Raw genomic sequence first — 21,674 nt, forward strand, 5'->3', positions numbered from 1 at the left:
CTATACATTGACAGCTGCTATGTGCATTGGCACACACCTCTAATCCTAGTACAGGGGAGGCTGAGACAGGAGAATTATGACTTTGGAGACAGCCTGGGCAATTTAGCAAGACTCTGTCTCCAAATAAAAGTTTAGAAAAGAGCTGGGGTATAGCTCTGTGGTAGAGCACACTTGCCTAGCAGCTGTGAGGCTCTAGGTTCAATTGCCAATACTGCAGAGGGAAAAAAAAAAAAAAGAGGAATGTACATTGACATCTTAATGAATTGCCTAGCTCAAATATCTGCTTCAGCATATTATGAACTTTTGGTAACATGGATATTTAATAATCATTAAAATGATTTTCAGCTTGATTTATGTTAGTGCCAGAAGTGGATAGACTGTTTATGAAATTCAGTAGAATAAACTTCATGAATTATTTGTATTGATTGCACAACAAACATCTTTAAAAGTGAGCAAGATCAGATAAACCTGAAAAAACTTTCAGACATACATATTGTATTTTATCCTCCTTGTGTTAATGGTATATTATAATGCTTTCCTTGGTTGTGTATGTTTTATTATCTCAGACATTCAGTGAAATTATGATCTGCTTATAATTCTCACCCTGCTTGGTACTAAACAGACTGGGAGCCAACATACTATGCTATATAAAGTTTGGCACTCTACTAAGCCATTGCCATAACCTCACCTTACCTTGAGAAGTGACTATTTTTTCCACATGACCTTTTCCTTTTGCTAGTTGTACCCATAGAAAGGTCATTCAGTCCAATAATAGCTTTTCATTTGGTTTAGAAATCAGACAAAAGCTTTGCAGCTGTGAAATGTAGCCCATTTTAAAATTAACCTATTGTAAATCCTTAATGATTGAGAAATTCTGCAATTTGCTATTATTTGTGGTTTATCCTGCTTCTAGAATAGCAAACAGCAGAGATGATACAGGTCAGAATGATGTGCATTTGGAAATTGAAGGCAAAGAAACAACAGATACTGTGCTTGGTTCAGGCCAACATGTTATGTATGCCCTCTGCCCTTCATCAGTCACATGCTACTTTCTTTCCCACCAATGGACTCTCCAAGGTGGAATGTAATCCTTGGAAATAATTACTTGAGTGGCAGTTTATTTTTGAAGAAATAAAATTGTTCATAAGTGTGGTCTACCTTTGCTCCCATCAAATTTTTTCAACTTATAACCTGGATTCTGAGGGAAATAGAGGGCACAGAGGTGTGATTCAAACCTAGAATTTGAATTTTTTTTTTTTTACTTATAATAATTTTTTATTTTTTTATTTTTATTTTTTATTTTTATTTTTTTATTTTTATAATGTATTTTTTTATTGTAAACAAATGAGATACATGTTGTTTCTCTGTACATGGCGTAAAGGCATACCATTTGTGTAATCATAAATTTACATAGAGTAATGTTGTTTGACTCATTCTGTTATTTTTTCCCTTCCTCCCACCCCTCCCACCCCTCTTTTCCCTCTATACAGTCCTTCCTTCCTCCATACTTACCCCCCTCCCTAACCCTAACTCTAACCCTAACACTGTCATGTCATCATCCACTTATTAGCGATATCATTCCTCCTTAGCATGATATTCTCCAATTTCATCCATTTGCCTCCAAATGCCATAATTTTATCATTCTTTATGGCTGAGTAATATTCCATTGTATATATATACCACAGTTTCTTTATCCATTCATCAATTGAAGGACATCTAGGTTGGTTCCACAGTCTGGCTATTGTGAATTCAGCAGCTATGAACATTGATGTGGCTGTATCTCTGTAGTATGCTGATTTTAAGTCCTTTGGGTATAGGCCAAGGAGTGGAATAGCTGGGTCAAATGGTGGTTCCATTTCAAGTTTTCTAAGGAATCTCCACACTGCTTTCCAGAGTGGCTGCACTAATTTGCAGCCCCACCAGCAATGTATGAGTGTACCTTTCTCCCCACATCCTCACCAACACCTGTTGTTGCTTGTATTCTGGATAATCACCATTCTAATTGGGGTGAGATGGAATCTTAGGGTGGTTTTGATTTGCATTTCTCTTATTACTAGAGATGTTAAACATTCTTCCATATGTTTGTTGATTGCTTGTAGATCTTCTTCTGTGAAGTGTCTATTCATTTCCTTAGCCCATTTGTCGACTGGATTATTTGAATTCTTGGAGTAGAGTTTTTTGAGTTCTTTATAGATTCTGGAGATTAGTGCTCTATCTGAAGTATGATTGGCAAAGATATTCTCCCACTCTGTAGGCTCTTTCTTTGCATTGCTGATAGTTTCCTTAGCTGAGAGAAAGCTTTTTAGTTTGAATCTATCCCAGTTATTGATTCTAGCTTTTATTTCTTGTGCTATGGGAGTTCTGTTAAGGAAGTCTGGTCCTAAGCCAACAAGGTGAAGATTTGGACCTACATTTTCTTCTATAATCTGCAGGGTCTCTGGTCTGATTCCAAGGTCCTTAATCCATTTTGAGTTTAGTTTCGTGCATGGTGAGAGATGTGGGTTTAGTTTCATTCTGTTGCATATGGATTTCCCAATTCTCCCAGCACCATTTGTTGAAGAGGCTATCTTTTCTCCATTGCATATTTTTGGCCCCTTTGTCTAGTATGAGAAAATTGTATTTATTTGGGTTTGTGTCCGTGTCCTCTATTCTGTACCATTGATCTACCTGTCTATTTTGGTACCAATACCATGCCATTTTTGTTACTATTGCTTTGTAGTAGAGTTGAAGATCTGGTATTGCAATACCCCCTGTTTCACTCTTCCTGCTAAGGATTGCTTTAGCTATTCTGGGTTTCTTATTCTTCCAGATGAATTTCATAATTGCTTGCTCTATTTCTGTAAGGTACATCATTGGGATTTTAATTGGAATTGCATTGAATTTGTATAGCACTTTAGGTAGTATGGCCATTTTGACAATATTAATTCTTCCTATCCAAGAACATGGAAGATCTTTCCATCTTTTAAGGTGTTCTTTAATTTCTTTCTTTAGTGTTCTGTAGTTCTCATTGTAGAGGTCTTTCACCTCTTTTGTGAGATTGATTCCCAAGTATTTTATTTTTTTCGAGGCTATTTTGAATGGGGTAGTTTTTCTAACTTCTCTTTCTGAAGATTCATCACTTATGTATATAAATGCGTTGGATTTATGAGCATTGATCTTGTAACCTGCTACTTTACTGAATTCACTTATGAGTTCTAAGATTTTTCTGGTGGAATTTCCAGGTTCCTCTAAATATATAATCATGTCATCAGCGAACAGGGATAGTTTGAGTTCTTCTTTTCCAATTCGTATCCCTTTAATTACTTTGGTTTGTCTAATTGCTCTGGCTAGAGTCTCAAGAATGATGTTGAATAGAAGTGGTGCATGCCTGCCTTGTTCCAGATTTTAGGGGGAATGCTTTCAGTTTTTCACCATTTAGAATGATATTAGCCATGGGCTTAGCATAAATGGCCTTTACAATGTTAAGGAATGTTCCCACTATCCCTATTTTTTCTAGTGTTTTGAGCATGAAGGGGTGCTGTATTTTATCAAATGCTTTTTCTGCATCTATTGAAATAATCATGTGATTCTTGACTTTAAGTCTATTGATATGGTGAATGACATTTATTGATTTCCTGATGTTGAACCAACCTTGCATCCCTGGGATGAAACCCACTTGATCATGGTGCACTATCTTTTTTAATATGTTTTTGTATGCGATTTGCTAAAATTTTGTTGAGAATTTTTGCATCGATGTTCATTAAGGATATTGGTCTGAAATTTTCTTTCCTTGATGAGTCTCTGTCTGGTTTAGGTATCAGTGTGATATTGGCTTCATAGAATTGTATTCCTTAGTATTGGGAGGGTTCCCTCCTCTTCTATTTTATGGAATACTTTGAGAAGTATTGGAATGAGCTCTTCTTTAAAGGTTTTGTAGAACTCGGCTGAGAACCCATCTGGTCCCGGACTTTTCTTTGTTGGTAGGCTTTTGATGACTTCTTCTATTTCAGTACTTGAAATTGGTCTATTTAAATTGTGTATGTCCTCCTCGTTCAGTTTAGGCAATTCATATGTCTCTAGAAACCTGTTGATGTCTTCGAAATTTTCTATTTTGTTGCAGTATAGATTTTCAAAATAGCTTCTAATTATGTTTTGTATTTCAATCCTGTCTGTTGTGATATTTCCTTATTCATTCCGAATTTTAGGTATTTGGGTTTTCTCTCGTCTTCTCTTTGTTATTGTGGCTATAGGTTTATCAATTTTGTTTATTTTTTCGAAGAACCAACTATTTATTTTGTCAATTTTTTGTATTGTTTCTTTTGTTTCAATTTCATTGATTTCAGCTCTGAGTTTAACTATTTCCTGTCTTCTACTACTTTTGGTGCTGTTCTGTTCTTCTTTTTCTAGGGCTTTGAGCTGTAGTGTTAGGTCGTTTATTTTTTGAGTTTTACTTCTTTTATTAAATGCGCTCCATGAAATAAATTTCCCTCTAAGTACTGTTTTCATAGTGTCCCAGAGATTTTGATATGATGTTTCTTTGTTCTCATTTACCTCTAAGAATTTTTAAATTTCCTTCCTAATATCTTCTGTTATCCATTCATCATATAATAGCATATTGCTTAATCTCCAGATGTTGGAATAGTTTCTGTGTTTTACTCTTTCATTTATTTCTAACTTCAATCCATTATGATCTGATAGAATACATGCTAGTGTCTCTATTTTCTTGTACTTGCTAACATTAGCTTTGTGGCATAATATATGGTCTATTTTAGAGAAGGATCCATGTGCTGCTGAGAAGAAAGTGTATTCGCTCTTGGTTGGATGGTATATTCTATAACTGTCCGTTAAGCCTAAATTATTGATTGTGTTATTGAGATCTATGGTTTCTTTGTTCATTTTTTGTCTGGAAGATCTGTCCAGTGGTGATAGAGGTGTGTTAAAATCACCTAGTATTATTGTGTTATGGTCTACTTGGTTTCTGAAATTGAGAAGGATTTGTTTGACATACATGGATGAGCCACTGTTTGGGGCATAGATGTTTATGATTGTTATATCTTGCTGATTTATGCTTCCCTTAAGCAGTATGAAATGACCTTCTTTATCCCTTCTGACTAACTGGCTTGAAGTCCACATTATCGGAAATGAGGATGGATACTCCAGCTTTTTAGCTGAGTCCATGTGCATGGTATGTTTTTCCCCATCCTTTCACCTTTAGTCTATGGGTATCTTTTTCTATGAGGTGAGTCTCTTGCAGGCAACATATTGTTGGATCCTTCTTTTTAATCCAATCTGCCAGCCTATGTCTTTTGATTGATGAATTCAGGCCATTAACATTCAGGGTTATTATTGAGATATGATTTGGTTTCCCGGTCATATGGTTCATTTTTTAAATTTTATTTATTTATTTATTTGACATTACTTGGTTCCTCCTTTATTTGACAATTCCTTTAGGATAATTCCTCCCTTTGCTGATTTGCTTCTTCGTTTTTCATCTCTTCCTCATGAAATATTTTGCTGAGAATGTTCTGTAATGCTGGCTTTCTTTTTGTAAATTCTTTTAGCTTTTGTTTATCATGGAAGGATTTTATTTCATCGTCAAATTTGAAGGTAAGTTTTGCTGGGTATAAGATTCTTGGTTGGCATCCATTTTCTTTCAGGGCTTGAAAAATGTTGTTCCAGGCCCTTCTAGCTTTTAGGGTCTGGATTGAAAAGTCTGCTGATATCCGTATTGGTTTCCCCCTGTATGTAATTTGGTTCTTTTCTCTCACAGCCTTTAAAATTCTGTCTTTATTTTGTATGTTAAGTATTTTCATTATAATTTGTAGGTCTGTTGTAATTTTGTGTATTTGGAGTCCTATAAGCCTCTTGAACTTGATTTTCCATTTCATTCTTCAGATTTGGGAAATTTTCTGATATTATTTCATTGAATAGATTGTTCATTCCTTTGGTTTGTTTCTCTAGGCCTTCCTCAATCCCCATAATTCTTAAATTTGGCCTTTTCATGATATCCCATAGTTCTTGTAGATTCTGTTCATGATTTCTTACCATCTTCTCTGTTTGGTCAACTTTGTTTTCAAGGTTAAATATTTTGTCTTCAATGTCTGAGGTTCTGTCTTCCAGGTGTTCTATCCTACTGAATATGCTTTCTATGGAGTTCTTAATTTGGTTTATTGTTTCCTTCATTTCAAAGATTTCTGTTTGGTTTTTTTTCAATATCTCTAACTCTTTATTGAAATGATCTTTTGCTTCCTGTATTTGTTCTCTTAACTGTCGATTGGTGCAGTCATTCAATGTCTGCATTTGCTCTTTCATCTCATCATTCAGTGTGTGCATTTGCTCTTTCATCTCATCATTTGCTTCTCTGATCATTTTAATTATGTACATTCTGAACTCCTTTTCTGTCATTTCTTCTGCCATGCTGTCATTGGGTTTTATTGATGTAACATCTAGATTTGTTTGTGGCATTTTCTTTCCTTGTTTTCTCATATTGTTCAGTTATCAGTGGACCGCTGAGATATCGCAGATTTCCTCTATTGACTTACAATGTCCTTGAAGATTTCTAGTATATCCCCTCTTAGCCTTCAGTAGCCTGAAGTCTTGGAGGAAGTTGATAATGCGGTGCTCCACAAGGAAGCTGCCTCTCTAGGCGTGTTGGCCTTCAGGTGGGGTATATTCCCTGCTAGTGGGCAGAGGTGCCTCCACTTGTTGACCAATGGTCATCCAAAGGGGAACGAGGCTGCAGGCTGAGGCAAGGCCTGTTTGGGCCTGTGTCTCTGGTTTTACCGTCCCTGTGGGGAAACCTCACCCGGCAGGGAAGACTCACCTGGTGGGGAGGTCTCGCTGGTCAATTCCCCTCCTAGAGGTTCCCCTCAATTTATAGCTACCGCCTGGGCTGGGCTGCCTTCCTCTGCAAAGTTCCCAGGGGCCCGGCCCTACCTCCTGGGCCTGGGAGCCTCACCCTTCGCAGATGAATCTCCTTAGGCTGCCCCTCCTCAGAGAATATGCCTGCAGTCCTGGAACCTTCGCTCCGCCCCTAAGGGTGTCTCTGTGCGGCTCTTCCACCCAGAAGCCTCCTAGAACCTGGGACCCTGCTCTGCACCTAATCGCCTGGCTATGCGGCCCCTCCTCTGAGCAGCCACCTGGGGCCCCGTACAATCGCTCTGAGTCCCAGAGACCCGCCGCACTCCTCTTCCTCCAGACAGCCGCCCGGTGTTCCGGTGCAGTCACTAGGATTCCAAGCAACTCACTGCGTGCCTCCTCCTCCCACCAACCACCCGTTGCCCTGGGCAGTCAGTCTGAGTCCAAGTGACCCGCCCCGTTCCTCCTCCTCCTCCTCCAGGTAACCCCTCGGGTGTTCAGGAGCGGTCGCTCTGAGTGGCTCTGAATGCACGTGACCCGCTGCACGCCTCCTCTGGGCAGCCTCCCGGAGCTCTGGTGCGGCCACTCGAGACCAAGCGACCCACTGTGCTCCTCCTCCAGGCAACCCCCCTGTATTCAGGAGCGGTTGCTTTAAGTCCAAACCACTCACCAATCGCCTCCTCCTCTGAGCTGCAGCCTGGAGCTCTAATGCAGTCACTGCGAGTCCAAACGACCCGCCGCACTCCTCCTCCTTCTCCTCCTACTCCTCCGGGCAGACCCCAGTGTTCACAAGTGGTCTGAGTCCAAACAGCTCGCCACGCAGCTCCTCCTCTGGCAACCGCCTGTAGCTCTGGTATAGCCACTCCAAATCCAAGCGGCCATGCTCCTCCTCCTCAGGGCAGGCCCTGGTGTTCAGAAGCAGTTGCTCTGAGTCCATACAGCTCGCCGCGCCGCTCCTCCTCTGGCAACCGCCTGTAGCTCTGGTGTAGTCACTCCGAATCCAAGCGGCCGTGCTCCTCCTCCTCCTCCTCAGGGCAGGCCCCGGTGTTCTGAGTCCACACAGCTCTCCTCTCCGGTCCTCCCCTGGGCAGCCAGCGGAGCCTCAGTGGTTGCTCCGAGTCCCAGCGCTGTGCTGAGCGGCCTCCTCTACGACGCTCCCAGTTGTCCGAGTTCGCTGCTTCAGCGGGGGGAGGGGTGTCTCACCGCGCAGCCTAGAATTTGAATTTTGATTATAAAACAAAATTAGTTCTGTGTCCTTATGCAAGTTACTTAAACTCTCTGGCTTCAGTCTCCACACCTCTAGAAATCTCAGGATTTGTGTACAGATTAAATTAGATACTATATTAGAGAATGTAGTAGGGATACAACATGTCTCTGTACCACTTACCATCTATTAAATCCTGATTGGATATTTAACTCCTGTGTGTTTGTTTCCCTGTATATAAAATGAAGATACTAATAATGCTTTCTAGGTTTGTTTTGAGGATTAAATTCGTTTAAAGCTCTTAGAACAATATTCCATACTGATGAAGTATTAAATAATAATTATTACTCATTCTGGTTGGCAGATATTAAATTAATAACCAACAAATAATTTATAGGTAATGATAAATAATGGAAAGTTGTAGGGTATACATAGATAACTCATAAGAGCCAGAAGGATAAGCAGGGACTATGTCATTAGTAATTTGCAATGGTAAGCTATTGATGGGATGATATGATTGGATTTACCTTTTTTTTTTTTTAATTGACGTTTCTTTTCTCTTTTAACTTGCCTTTAAAATTTTAATACAATAAATTCAGTCCTCCTGGTATACAGTCTTACGAATTTAGGTAAATGCATATAGGCAGATAGCTGCCACTGGAATCAAGAAACAAAACAATTCCATCACTCCCCAGTAATTCTCACATGACTCTTCTTTGTAATCAATCACTTCTTCCACTTCCAAACCAACCACTGATCTGTTTTCTGTTTCTTTAATTTTCCTTTTCTGGTATGTCCTATAAATGAAGTCATGAACTCTGTAGCTTTTTAATCTAGCTAAATCTGTTGTAAACACTAGTAATTTGGAATTTTATGTGAATGTTTGTTTTCATTTCTCTTGGGTTATACCTAAGAATGTAATTGCTGGTTCTTATGATTGGTATATGTTTAACTTTATAAATAAACTTCCAAACTGTTTTCCAAAGTGTTTATACCATTTTTCCATTCCCAATAGCAGCATATGTGAGATCAGTTGCTTTATGTGTTGTCAGCACTTAATATTGTCAATATATTTTTGTTTCAGACATTCTAATAGCTATACAGTAGTATCTCATTGTGGTTTTAATTGTAATTACAGACATGTACCACCACACCTGGCCCATTTAAAAAATGGATTGTTCATTTTCTTTTTATTGAGTTTTAAGATTTCTTTATATTTTTATGTATTCTAGATGTATATATCTTTGTGTGTTATGTGATTTGCAAATATTTGATCTAATCTGTTTGCTTTTTCATTATTCTTTTAATAGTGTCTTTAGAGAGCATAAGTTAAAAATTTTAAAAAAATGTTTAGTTTTTATTTTATTTATATACAGTGCTGAGAATTAAATCCAGTGCCTCACACATGCTAGGCAAGCACTCTACCACTGAGCTACAACCCAGCCCTAAGTTTTACATTTTTATAATTTATTACTTATTTTATGGATCATATTCTTGATGTTATTTCTATAAAATCTTGCTAACCCAAGTTCACAAAGATTTTTCTTCTGTTTTCTTTTAGAAGTTTTATACTCTTGATTTTATGTTTAGATGTGCTTTCCCTTTTCAGTTCATTTTTGTATAAGGTGAATAATATGGATTGAGTTACATATTTTACGTATGGCTATCCAGTTACTCCAGCACCATTTGTTGAAGAGACTACTCTTTATCCATGGGCATTGCCTTGGTCAAGTATCAGTTGACTTTATGTGAATGGATCTGTTTCTAAGTTCTCTGTTCTGACCCATGCCTGACTCCATGTCTTATACCCCAGTGTCTTGATTACTGTAACTTTATACTAAGTATTGAAGGTCAGTATCACTTCTTCAGTTTTTTCTTTTTCAAAATAGTTATGACTGTTTAGTTTCTTTGATTTTTCATTTAATTTTAGAATAAGACTTTTAATATCTGTTAAAATTCTCTCTGGATATTGTATCAATTTGTAGATCACTTGGGAAAGAATTGATACCTTAACAATATTGAATCTTCCACTTCATGGGTGTAGTATATCTTTCCATTAATATATGACCCTCTTGTATTTCTTTTTTCGTAGTTTTCAGCATTTTATAGTTGTCAGCATATAAACGGTTTAATTTTTAAAGATTTATACCGATTTCATATTTTAGTGTTATTATAAATACTACTTTTTAATTTTTTAATTTCTATCTGTTCATTATTGGTGTATAGAAATAAATTTTGGGTATTCATATTTTATATCTACTTTAATATGTTTTTAATATCCTTTTATACTGCAACTTTATTAAATTCATTAGTTCTAGGAACCTCTTTATAGATTTCTTCTCCATAAATAATATCATCTGTGAGTAGTGACACTCTTTTTCCCTCTTTCCAGCCTGTAGGTCTTTTATTTGTTTTCCTTTTAAGCAAGAGAACATCTTGATTGGATTTATATTTTTCAAAAGTAAATCTGTCAGCAGTATAAAACAATCAGTGGGATGGGGTAATGTACAAAGACACTGGTTTGGCAGTTTTTGCAGGAATCTGAGAGACAGTGCTGGCTTGGACTGTGACTTAAAAAGAGGAGTCAGACATTAAAAACATAGTTTGGAGGTAAGATTAGTAGAATGTGGTAATGGATTGAATATGAGGGAAAAGAAAAGGAAGGAATCAGGAGGACTCCTAGGTTTTTGCCTTGAAGAAGTGGGTGAATGGAGTCACCATTTTTTGAGTTAGAGAAGACAAGAGAAGAAATAGATTTTTTAAAAATATTTTTTAATAGTAGATGACACAATTCCTTTATTTTATTTGTTTTTATGTGGTGCTGAGGATCAAACCCAGTGCCTCATATGTGTGAGGCAAGCACTCCACCACTGAACCTTAGCCCCAGCCTGAGAAGAAATAGATTTGAAAGAAGATGAAAAATAGTTTTGAACAGGGTAGTTTGTGAAGGGTGTGGAACATTCAAATAAAGGTGTCAAGTAGGTATCAGGAATGTAGCTCAGTGGTGGAACTTCGCTTATACAAGGCCCTAGATTCAATCCCCAGCACCACAGAGGGGCAGAGAAAGGTGTTAGGTAAGTAGCTGTAATGTATATACAATATGTATGTATTCTCTAAAAGGTACATAGAGAGTATAAGAGGAAGAGTTTGAGAAAGTCAGGTCTAGTGGAATGTCTTTCAAAGGCTTGCAGAGACAGTTTTTGTTTTCAGTTGCATTCCCTTTGTACCTTCTACATTCCAAGATTATAAAATCTTTTTCACTTATGCCTTTGGAAACCTTGTTAACCACTACTGTCTGATATATGTGTTTCTCCCTCCACTCTTGCTTATTTGAGCTTATTTTCTCTCTTCCCCTTTCTTCTTCCCTTTTGTAAGCTGATATCTTATATCCTTTAAATTTTTGCTTAAATATCATCTCCATAGATGATCCCCCCCAAAACTACATGTCTTTCCCCCTGCATTAGTCTCTATTACACATAATGTTTTCTTGGTAGACCTTATCATAATTGGTAATTATTTCTTTGTTTATTGCCTGCCTTTCAAATCAGACTACATTCCCAAGGGTAAGGATTGTGTCTGCCTTCTCTATTATATTACCAATCCACAATTTGTTCCTGCATGGATGAGAGAAGATGGATCTAGAGCTCAGAAAACAGGAGGAGATAAAATTTGGGGGTTATCCATGTATAAATGGCATTTAAGTGCAAGCATATGGGAACTTGATAACTTCAGAAGAGTCAGCAAATAAGCCTGAGAAGGGTGTGCAAAGGAGAGAGGAGGAAAGCCAGATTGCGCATCCTGGACTGTAGACAAATGTTTTCAGAAGGCAGGGGTTTACTGTGCCAAAGCAGTGCTGAGGGATTCATATAGGAGTCCATTCGATTTAGCAACATAGAGGTCATTGATGAACTCAACAAAAGTTTTGCTGGAGTAGAAAAGTGAAAGCCACACTGGAATAGACTGAAGAATGATACCCATCATAGTAAATATGAAATAACTTTTTTGTTATTTTATTTTGCAACACGGTCTCACCAAGTTGCCCTGCTGGCCTGGAATTTGCTTTCCTTCTGCCTCACTTTCCCAAATACCCAGCATAACAGGTGTGAGTCACCATACCCACCTAGTTGATGAATAGTAAACTACAGAATTATTACTCTCCAGCACAGTTGTCTTTTGTTGAGTTCAGTATATCAGCTAACATTCATATGCCCACATAGGTGAGTATATTTTATAAGTTTTTGTTTACCTGAAACATTTACTTCTGTTTTGATTGTAGTATTAGAATAGGCTCTTTAAAACTTACAATAGATGAGAAAAACTTGTTTCAAAGGGTCTTTTGTAATTTTGTGCTGTGGAACCCTGCTGTGATGTCTGCACCAGTCTTGGACCTATCTTAAGATGGTTTTATGTTAGCTTACCAGAAGCATGGGTACATCTCCTGCTCATGAAGGAGAGAATTCTTGCTATTGAGCTTCTACCTTGGCAAATGTGAAGTATGACATTTATTTGTAGTTATTTATAACTATGTATATACATAGTTCTTCATTATAAAGAAACAAATAATAGATATTAGTGAAGGAACTTTTTTAAAGTGGTAGAGCTAGCATGTTTTTTAAAAACGTAACTTTCACAGTGTGTGATGGTATGCACCTGTAATCCCAGCTACTCAGGTGGCTGAGGAAGGAAGATGGCGTGCTCTAGGTCAGGCCGGGCACCTTAGTGATACCCTCCGCAACATAGTGAAATCCTGTCTCAAAATAAAAAGGGCTGGATATGTGACTCAGTGGTAAATCATACCTGGATTTGATCCCTGGTACCAAAATAATTTTTTTTTAAACAAAAAGGTAAGTTTTGTCAATCCTCTAGACAATGAATTCATTTTCTAAAAGTAATAATAACATGATGTATTATTTATTGTATTAATGTATTATTATATAACTAATAATTTAGTCTTCCACTGTTCATATCATTCTGACATCACAAGGAAAATTTTTTTATCATTTCTTTTTGTTTCTGATTTGTTTTATTTTCTCTAATGTAGTTATTTATGTGAAAACAAGATTTTAAGTTGATTTCTTGAGATATGTTTTTAAAAATCCACCTTTTGTCACACTATCAAGGTAGAACTTGAAGGATCAAAAAACAGAATTGTAACTTCAGGAAAGAAAAAATGGCCAAATTAATTTGACTACTGACAGCAAGTCACAAAAACTCTTAAGTGTGAACCTGTACTTACATCTCATGTATTCACTACACTTTCCCTCTTTCTTCCTTCTCTTTTCTTTCTGCTTCTCTCCCTTTCTTTCAATAGTAATTTTAAATTTTGGCCAAAACAGATGGTGGTAGTACTTCCTTAGCATAACCTAGACTGTTAAAGAAAATTTTGTTCTTAAAAAAATTCCTTGAGGGCTAGGGTTGTGCTCAGTGATAGAGCCCTTGCCTAGCACGTGTGAGGCACTGGGTTCAATCCCCAGCACCACATAAAAACTAAATAAACAAAATAAAATTATTATGTCCATCTACAACTAAAAATATATTTTTAAAAAATCTCTTGGAGGGCCCCATGGAAAAAAGTAGGAGCAGGTTTAAAAGACCCAGGAGCCAATCTCAAATTTCCCAGTGGCCAAAATTGAAATAATTTGAGCAACAAACTAAATGAAGACAGTGTTTTATTATAAGCCAAAGAATAAAATAAATATCCATGAGTTCATATTGATATAAATAAGCAATTAAATAGGGGCTGAGGAACAAATCTTCATTATAGAAGTTCAGATAATAAATGTACAAGGAATTGAGGAAATAGAAAATTCCTTTGGGATACTACAGTAATGATAGCTGCAGGCCAGATTTGTGTATGAATGCTAAAATTGATGGAAACTTTGAGAAACAGGTTATTTATATAGTGTTAGAGTATCTACCCCAAGAAATTTTATAATTTCTATGATAATTTTAATAAGTAACCACAAATTTTTTAATACCCTTCCTACTAGGAAGTGTAGCTTAATTCTCCTCTCCTTGAATAGAGCTAGATGTAATGACTTACAACTAACCATGGACTATAGAAAGAAAAAAAAAATAGTAATTTTATAGTAGAGAAACCAGGCAGGCACATTTAAATGTAATCAGGGTTAACATCACCAATAATACTTTCAGATTTGATAAAATGAGAAGGGTGAGTCTTTGGCCACATGTCCTGTGTGCACAAGGGCAAGGGTTCCTGTAGGACGGATGTGCTGACTTTGAAATAAAAACATTATCAGAAATAATGACAGAAGACAGAATTATCTTAGAAGCAGGGGCATGACTGATTGAGCCATCCATAAGGGTCTGGCTCTGTCAAAGGAAGGATCCTTGGTTTATTTATAGCAGTATAGATCAAAAGGGGACTGGTAGGAGCTTTTTGAATGAAAAACAAGATGGGGGGTGCAGTTAAGGAAGCCATTTGACTCTAGTGGGTCCAGGGCTTTTCACTTGAACTTCCGTGGTGAACCAACACAGGATAACCACATGACTCAGGCAGTTCTGAGGCTAGATCCTCCTGTATAATAGCTCAACCAAGCTTAGTTCGCATACAAGCTATGGGTGATTCCCGGCATACGTCCCTCCAAACCCATAACCTTAGTCTCATCATGAGCAAACATCAGAAAATTCCAAACTGAAGAGGATTCTGCAAAATATCTAACTAGGACTCTTCAAAAGAATCAAACTGTCTAAGAAACTGTACTCTTCAAAAAGAATGAAAAACCGTCTGGAAAGAGATGTGGAAATTGGATTGCCACTAAATTAAATGCAATATGCAATTAAATGCAATATGATTTCCTCTTTGGGGTCCTAGAACAGATGAAGATGTTAATGGAAATACTAATAAAATATGTAGTATAGTTTTATTTGTGTTGTACCAATGCTAACTTTTTTAGAATTGATAATATAACATAATATGTAAAGTATAAACATTAGAGGAAGTTGGGTGAAGGAAATATAGAAACTCTCTGTACTATCTTTACAACTTTTCTATCTATAATTATCTCAAAATTAGAAGTTCAAAAAAGAAGAAAACCAACTCCCTGGTGACTTTTTCAGTATGCAGGTGTTTGTTATTTCAAAGTGACTTCAAAACAAATTACTTCAGAGAAACTATCCCTCCCTTAAGCCTTTGTGCAGTCTACTAAAAATAATAATAATAATAAAGTGAGTTTTTGATACTGAAACTGAACTTCCACAGAGCAGGGACAGTAATTCTAGAGGCTCCTGTCCTACCCTTAGAAATAGAAACTCCTTTTTGTCTACTGTGTGCACGTCACTTCAGCCAACACCAATTGTGTGATTTTGTGATTTGGGGGGGAAAAACAGTCTGTAAAAAAGTGGTAGTACAGAGCAACTGTAATTCTGTCTATCTGTTTTGGGTCTTTCATGCTGTGTGTTATACTTGAATTGCTAATTTACAATCTTTGGAGGTACTAGGTTCTGTTTCATATGACAGTCACTTAACCCTAGATTATTGGTACATTCAAATACTATGGAAGTATGGTATTCAATAAGATGGATGCATGAAAACAATTTTTTCCATATAAAATATGTATTGCTTTTACCCATTCCCCCAAAAAAAACAAAAGCTCATCAATTCAGTGTAATTATGGTGCAGATATGAAAATGTGATTTGTAAATATTTTATTATTTTTACTTTGAAGCTCTCATTAACTCAAACTAGAATAACATGGTTGATTTTAGAAGGCCTGATAGGGTCCTGGTTTAACAAATAATAATATGCAATTGACTAAGGATGATTGTTATCATAGTAACAAATTATAATATGGGTACTAAAGTTAAATTACTTCCCTGTATGCCAGTCATTCTTTTGATCTGAGTATTAGTGAAATCTGTCTTTAGTTTGTACACATATGGGAGATATTATTTTTATCAGTTAGATATATTTTACCAAATACCCAAATGAGGGCTTTGCAGTGCATCTATCTTGGGAACATAACAGGCATGATCAATGAAGAAAGTACTGTTCTTGAACATGGAAATGCAGTTAAGTTAGTAGTGGCAGATGCATGTGTTTTTTAGAAAGCTCTGTTTCCCAGATTGTTAATGCTTGGCCAAACAGATACACAGATAGTTAATAAATACTACTAATTGTTATAGTCAGATTGAGCAACACATGATTTATAGCAATTCTGAAACTAAGAACATGAGAATGATAAGCTATATGATAAAGATTTATTACCATAATTGCTATCCAGTAAAAGTACAGACTGCCTGTGGTTGACTAGCAAGCCCCATTCTTATAAAGTGAATATAATTTTCTTGACAGCCATATTCAAAGAATACCATTTATGTCAGCATAGTTTCTTTAGTGAATTTCCTTGTTTTTTGATAACTAATACTTATTTTAAAATAAGTCAAAGATACAAATAAATGAAAAGATATTCAGTAATCATTGTTAAAATATCCATACTACCTAAAGCAATCTCTATCAAAATCCCAATGGTATTTTTTTTTAATTTTTAATTTTAATTAAAAATCATAAATTTACATAGGGCAATGTTGTTTGATTCATTTTATTTTTTCCCTTCCCCCCTCCCACCCCTCTTTTCCCTCTCTACATTCCTTTCTTCCTCATTCTTACCACCCTCCTTATCCCTAACCCTAAACCAAACCCTAACCCTAACAATAACCCCTCCTACCCCCCACCCCTGTATGTCCTCATCCGCTTATCAGCGAGATCATTCGTCCTTTAGTTTTTTGAGATTGGCTTATCTCACTTAGCATGATACCCTCCAATTTCATCCATTTGCCTGCGAATGCCATAATTTTGTCATTCCTCATGGCAGAGTAATATTCCGTTGTATATATATGCCACAGTTTCTTTATCCATTCATCAACTGAAGGGCATCTGGGTTGGTTCCACAATCTGGCTACAGTGAATTGAGCAGCTATGAACATTGATGTGGCTGTATCTCTGTAGTATGCTGATTTTAAGTCCTTTGGGTATAGGCCAAGGAGTGGGATAGCTGGGTCAAATGGTGGTTCCATTCCAAGCTTTCTAGGAATCTCCATACTGCTTTCCAGAGTGGCTGAACTAGTTTGCAACCCCACCAGCAATGTATGAGTGTACCTTTTTCCCCACATCCTCGCCAACACCTATTGTTGCTTATGTTCTTGATAATTGCCATTCTAATTGGGGTGAGATGAAATCTTAGGGTAGTTTTGATTTGCATTTCTCTTATTACTAGAGATGTTGAACATTTTTTCATATATCTGTTGATTGCTTGTACATCTTCTTCTGTGAAGTGTCTATTCATTTCCTTAGCCCATTTGTCGACTGGATTATTTGAATTCTTGGAGTAGAGTTTTTTGAGTTCTTTATAGATGCGGGATATTAGCGCTCTATCTGAAGTATGATTGGCAAAGATATTCTCCCACTCTGTAGGCTCTCTCTTCACATTACTGATTGTTTCCTTTGCTGAGAGAAAGCTTTTTAGTTTGAATCTATCCCAGTTGTTGATTTTTGCTTTTATTTCTTGTGCTATGGGAGTCCTGTTCAGGAAGTCTGCTCCTAAGCCAACAAGTTGAAGGTTTGGGCCTACTTTTTCTTCTATAAGATGCAGGGTCTCTGGTCTGATTCCGAGTTCCTTGACCCATTGTGAGTTGAGTTTTGTGCAGGGTGAGAGATAAGGGTTTAATTTCATTCTGTTGTATATGGTTTTCCAGTTTTCCCAGCACCATTTGTTGAAGAGGCTATCTTTTCTCCATTGCATATTTTTGGCCCCTTTGTCTAGTATGAGAAAATTGTATTTATTTGGGTTTGTGTCCCTGTCCTCTATTCTCTACCATTGATCTACCTGTCTATTTTGGTACCAATACCATGCTGTTTTTGTTACTATTGCTTTGTAATAGAGTTGAAAATCTCGTATTGCGATACCACCTGCTTCGCTCTTTCTACTGAGGATTGCTTTAGCTATTCTGGGTTTCTTATTCTTCCAGATGAATTTCATAATTGCTTGCTCTATTTCTGTAAGGTACATCATTGGGATTTTAATTGGAATTGCATTGAATCTATATAGCACTTTTGTTAGTATGGCCATTTTGACAATATTAATTCTTCCTGTCCATGAACATGGGAAATCTTTCCATCTTCTAAGGTTTTCTTTAATTTCTTTCTTTAGTGTTCTGTAGTTCTCATTGTAGAGGTCTTTCACCTCTTTTGTGAGATTGATTCCCAAGTATTTTATTTTATTTTTTGATGCTATTGTGAATGGGATAGTTTTCCTAACTTCTCTTTCTGAAGATTCATCACTTATGTATAAAAATGCATTGGATTTATGAGCATTGATCTTGTAACCTGCTACTTTACTGAATTCACTTATGAGTTCTAAGAGTTTTCTGGTGGAATTTCCAGGTTCCTCTAAATATATAATCATGTCATTAGCGAACAGGGATAGTTTGAGTTCCTCTTTTCCAATTCGTATCCCTTTAATTTCTTTGGTTTGTCTAATTGCTCTGGCTAGAGTCTCAAGAACAATGTTGAATAGAAGTGGTGAAAGAGGGCATCCCTGCCTTGTTCCAGTTTTTAGGGGGAATGCTTTCAGTTTTTCACCATTTAGAATGATATTGGCCATGGGCTTAGCATAAATGGCCTTTACAATGTTAAGGAATGTTCCCACTACCCCAGTTTTTTCTAGTGTTTTGAACATGAAGGGATGCTGTATTTTATCGAATGCTTTTTCTGCATCTATTGAAATAATCATGTGATTCTTAACTTTAAGTCTGTTGATATGATGAATGAGATTTATTGATTTCCGGATGTTGAACCAACCTTGCATCCCTGGGATGAAACCCACTTGATCGTGGTGTGCTATCTTTTTAATATGTTTTTGTATGCGATTTGCTAAAATTTTGTTGAGAATTTTTGCGTCAATGTTCATTAAGGATATTGGTCTGAAATTTTCTTTCCTTGATGTGTCTCTGTCTGGTTTAGGTATCAGTGTGATATTGGCTTCATAGAATGAGTTTGGGAGGGTTCCCTCCTCTTCTATTTTATGGAATACTTTGAGAAGTATTGGAATGAGCTCTTCTTTAAAGGTTTTGTAGAACTCGGCTGAGAACCCATCTGGTCCTGGACTTTTCTTTGTTGGTAGGCTTTTGATGACCTCTTCTACTTCATTGCTTGAAATTGATTTATTTAAGTTGTGTATGTCCTCCTCATTCAGTTTAGGTAATTCACGTGTCTCTAGAAACTTGTTGATGTCTTCGAGGTTTTCTGTTTTGTTGCAGTATAGATTTTCAAAATAGCTTCTAATTATGTTTTGTATTTCACTCGTGTCTGTTGTGATATTTCCTTGTTCATTCCAAATTTTAGTAATTTGAGTTTTCTCCCTTTTTCTCTTTGTTAGCGTGGCTAAGGGTTTATCAATTTTGTTTATTTTTTCAAAGAACCAACTATTTATTTTCTTAATTTTTCCGATTGTTTCTTTTGTTTCAATTTCGTTGATTTCAGCTCTGATTTTAACTATTTCCTGTCTTCTACTACTTTTGGTGTTGGTCTGCTCTTCTTTTTCTAGGGCTTTGAGCTGTAGTGTTAAGTCATTTATTTGTTGATTTCTACTTCTTTTGTTGAATGCGCCCCAAGAAATAAATCTTCCTCTCAGTACTGCTTTCATAGTGTCCCAGAGATTTTGATATGATGTGTCTTTGTTCTCATTTACTTCTAAGAATTTTTAAATTTCCCTCCTGATGTTTTCTGTTATCCATTCATCATATAATAGTGTATTATTTAATCTCCAAGTATTGGAGAAGTTTCTGTTTTTTATTCTGTCATTTATTTCTAATTTCAGTCCATTATGATCTGATAGAGTACAAGGTAGTATCTCTATCTTCTTGTATTTGCTAACAGTAGCTTTGTGGCATAAAACATGGTCTATTTTAGAGAAGGATCCATGTGCTGCTGAGAAGAAAGTGTATTCGTTCTTTGTTGGATGGTATATTCTATATAAGTCGGTTAAGTCTAAATTGTTGATTGTGTTATTGAGATCTATGGTTTCTTTTTTCAATTTTTGTTTGGACGATCTATCCAGCGTTGAGAGAGGTGTGTTAAAATCGCCTAGTATTATTGTGTTGTGGTCTATTTGATTTCTGGAATTGAGAAGGATTTGTTTGACGTACATGGATGAGCCAATGTTCGGGGCATAGATATTTATGATTGTTATGTCTTGCTGATTTATGCTTCCCTTAAGCAGTATGTAATGTCCTTCTTTATCCCTTCTGACTAGTTTTGGCTTAAAGTCCACATTATCTGAAATGAGGATGGATACTCCAGCTTTTTTGCTGTGTCCGTGTGCATGGTATGTTTTTTCCCATCCTTTCACCTTTAGTCTATGGGTATCTCTTTCTATGAGATGGGTCTCTTGCAGGCAGCATATTGTTGGATTTTTCTTTTTAATCCAATCTGCCAGTCTATGTCTTTTGATTGATGAGTTCAGGCCATTAACATTCACAGTTATTATTGTGATATGATTTGTATTCCTAGTCATTGGACTTATTTTTGTTTTTTGACATGATTTGGTTTCTCCTTTATTTGGCTATTCCTTTAGGCTAGTTCCTCCCGTTGCTGATTTTCATCGTTGTTTTTCATCTCTTCCTCATGGAATATTTTGCTGAGAATGTTCTGTAATGCCGGCTTTCTTTTAGTAAATTCCTTTGGCTTTTGTTTATCGTGGAAGGATTTTTATCTCATCGTCAAATCTGAAAGTAAGTTTTGCTGGGTATAAAATTCTTGGTTGGCATCCATATTCTTTCAGGGCTTGGTAAATGTTGTTCCAAGCCCTTCTAGCTTTTAGGGTCTGGACTGAAAAATCTGCTGATATTCTTATTGGTTTCCCCCCCGAATGTAATCTGATTCTTTTCTCTCGCAGCCTTTAAAATTCTGTCTTGATTTTGAATGTTAGGTATTTTCATAATAATGTGCCTTGGTGTAGGTCTGTTGTAATTTTGCATATTTGGAGTCCTATACGCCTCTTGTACTTGGTTTTCCATTTCATTCTTGAGATTTGGGAAATTTTCTGCTATTATTTCATTGAATAGATTGTTCATTCCTTTGGTTTGTTTCTCTAAGCCTTCCTCAATCCCAATTATTCTTAAATTTGGCCTCTTCATGATATCCCATAATTCTTGTAGATTCTGTTCATGATTTCTTACCATCTTCTGTGTTTGGTCAACCTTGTTTTCACGATTAAATATTTAGTCTTCAATATCTGAAGTTCTATCTTCCAGGTGATCTATCCTATTGTTTATGCCTTCTATGGCGTTTTTAACTTGGTTTATTGTTTCCTTCATTTCAAGGATTTCCGTTTGGTTTTTTTTGAGTATCTCTAACTCTTTATTGAAATGCTCTTTTGCTTCCGTTATTTGCTCTTTTAACTGTTGATTAGTGCGTTCATTTAATGCCTGCATTTGTTCTTTCATCTCCTCATTTGCTTCCCTGATTGTTTTAATTATGTACATTCTGAATTCCCTTTCGGACATTTCTTCTGCTGTGCTGTCATTGGGTTTTATTGATATAGTATCTAGGTTTGTTTGGGACATTTTCTTCCCTTGTTTTCTCATATTGGTCAGATGTCTATGGGACTCTGTG

At 36.5% G+C, this 21,674-nt stretch overlaps 1 protein-coding gene across 2 annotated transcripts in view; it reads left to right on the forward strand.

Moving 5' to 3' along the window:
- RNGTT (RNA guanylyltransferase and 5'-phosphatase) overlaps positions 1-21,674 on the forward strand; it is a 344,105-nt gene that overhangs the window by 314,116 nt on the left and 8,315 nt on the right. The gene's annotated exons all lie outside the window — the stretch shown is intronic.

This window comes from Sciurus vulgaris, assembly GCF_902686455.1.
Source record: "Sciurus vulgaris genome assembly, chromosome: 7".
Lineage (NCBI taxonomy): Eukaryota > Metazoa > Chordata > Mammalia > Rodentia > Sciuridae > Sciurus > Sciurus vulgaris.